Genomic DNA, 2,424 nt, shown 5'->3' with positions numbered 1-2,424 from the left:
TTAAGTTGGAAATAAAAATAATTGAAAAAAACAATTAGTGTTTTTGTTCACTTTTTTGTAAATGTGTATAAGTTATGGCTGTTTGTGAACATCAATTTAGTATGTTCTGTAAAAACAAGCCTGAAGAATCTTACTCGGCTTCAATCAAGTCCACAAGTAGAAATAAATGTGTTGACACTGGATGTTGTTTAAGGTTTTTCCTGATGAAATTTGGCAGCCTAAAGACAACTCAGGCACCTGGGACAATAAGAAAGGCTGCTGCGCTTCACTAGCAATCATTATTTAATGCATTTCGTAGCCCTTGCTTTATTTTTGAAGCTTGGTTCATATCCAGGTCAGGGCAGAGATAGCATGTCTCACTAATGTTTTCAAATTAATAAGTGTTCTCCTAATAAACCTAAGTAAAACTCACTAGACCGCAGCCAGCTCTGCATATTAGTCCAGAATGCGTGTGTCACATTACATTAAAATAATATCACAATTTTCAATATCCTCTTCATAAATAAAGTACTTCTGATTCTGACAAAAGGTGCAGTTATTCACCTCAATATTAAATATTTTCCTCAAGTTTGTTGTGTAAATTCCTTTTATGATTATTACTATATCATATATATAATAAATTATAGTAGCATTAGTAATAGTCAGAGGTGAAAGTAACAGATTACAAGTACTCACGTTACTGTAATTTAGTTGATTTTATGGGTACTTGTACTTTTTTGAACATCTTTCTAAATCAGTAATTTTACTTGTACTTAAGTATGTTTTAAAAGATGTAAAGTAATTAGTTACTATTCTACACCCAACTGTTACTGAGTAAATAATTTTATTGTTTGTTTTAAAATGATCAATGGACATTGTGAAACTACTAAAAATTAAATGCCTCACATCATAGCCAACCAACCAACTAAACTAAATGTAATGCACGGCGGCAAAAAATACATTAAATGACCATTATTTTGAGTTTTAGAGGTCATAAATTAACTATACTTTTATTTACTTTAGTTTTTTTTATTTTGAATTTAAATCATTGGTGTTATTTGAAAAAAGAATTGTGCATTTTGACAAAACCGATGTCTTTGTGGAAAATAGATCAGGTTCCAATTGTGGAAGATTTCATCTTTTCCTTTTTAAGTTTCTACATGATGTGTTAAATTTACTGTACGCAAGGAAACCCATCCATCCATCCATCCATCCATTTTCAGACCCACTTATTCCTGATTGTCAGGGTCGCGGGGGTCTGCCGGTGCCAATCTCCGGCTCTTATTGGGTGCAAAGAAATCGTATCAAGATTTAATACCAAAAACTAGAAAAGCACTCAGAGAGCGCAGACCTCTGCCAAGCAGCTCATTTACACCATATTGTGATTTTCACCCTATGTTGTAGTGTTACATTGATTTTATGTACACTATTAGATTCACTGATAATCAAAACATACCTTTAGCATTTAAAATAACAATGATATTAATTGTCAAATAATTATTAAAATATTGCAACCTTGTGACAAATCATGCTCTGTGAGGGCCAGTTGTATATTTTTGTTCTTTTTCTAATTGGAACACTGATGACATTATCAGTGAAGCATGTTCTGAGAAAAACCTTGGACATCATCAACAAGAAGTTCCATAGTGTGTATGGGAAAATTAATGGGATGTATTATATATATATATAACCCTCAAGCTCCCAGGCCTCTGGTAGAGGACCAGAGCTTGGAGGAAAAAAGAGACCGCCCGCGGAGGGTGAGGAAGAGTTTTATATATAAATTATCACTTCCAAAAGTATTGAACGGCAATTTCAATTCCTTTGTTTTTGTTGTATACTGAAGACATTTGGGTTTCAGATCAAAACATGACTATGAGACCAAAGTTCAGAATTCCAGCTTTTATTTCATGGTATTTCGATGTGTTAAACAACTCAGGATAGAGCACCTTTTGTTTGAACCCACCCAATTTTTCAAGTGAGCAAAAGAATTGGTACAGACATTATTAAATTAACTTAAAGTGAATAACATTTAATATTTGGTGGCATAAACCTTACTTGCGATAACTGCATCAAGCCTGCGACCCATGGACTTCACCAGACTGTTGCATTCTTCATTTGAAATGCTTTTCCATGCCTTTACTGCAGCCTCTTTCAGTTCTTATATGTTTCTGGGGTTTTCTCCCTTCAGTTTCCTCTTCAGGAGGTAAAAAGCTCTATTGGGTTAAGGTCTGGTGATTGACTTCCCCCCCTTTCCCCTTGATGGAGTCCTGTGTTGTGTTGGCAGTGTGTTTTGGGTCATTGTCTTGTTGCATGATGAAGCTTCTCCTTATTAGTTTGGATGCATTATTCTGTAAATTGCCAGACAAAACGTTTTTTAGACTTTTTCACTCTGCTGCTACCATCACGAGTTACATCATCAATAAAGACTAGTGAGTCCGTTCCAGA

This window comes from Gouania willdenowi, chromosome 21 (assembly GCF_900634775.1).
Source record: "Gouania willdenowi chromosome 21, fGouWil2.1, whole genome shotgun sequence".
Taxonomy (NCBI): Eukaryota; Metazoa; Chordata; class Actinopteri; order Blenniiformes; family Gobiesocidae; genus Gouania; species Gouania willdenowi.
The sequence above is the reverse complement of the archived record's forward strand: the minus strand, read 5'-3'. Positions refer to the sequence as shown.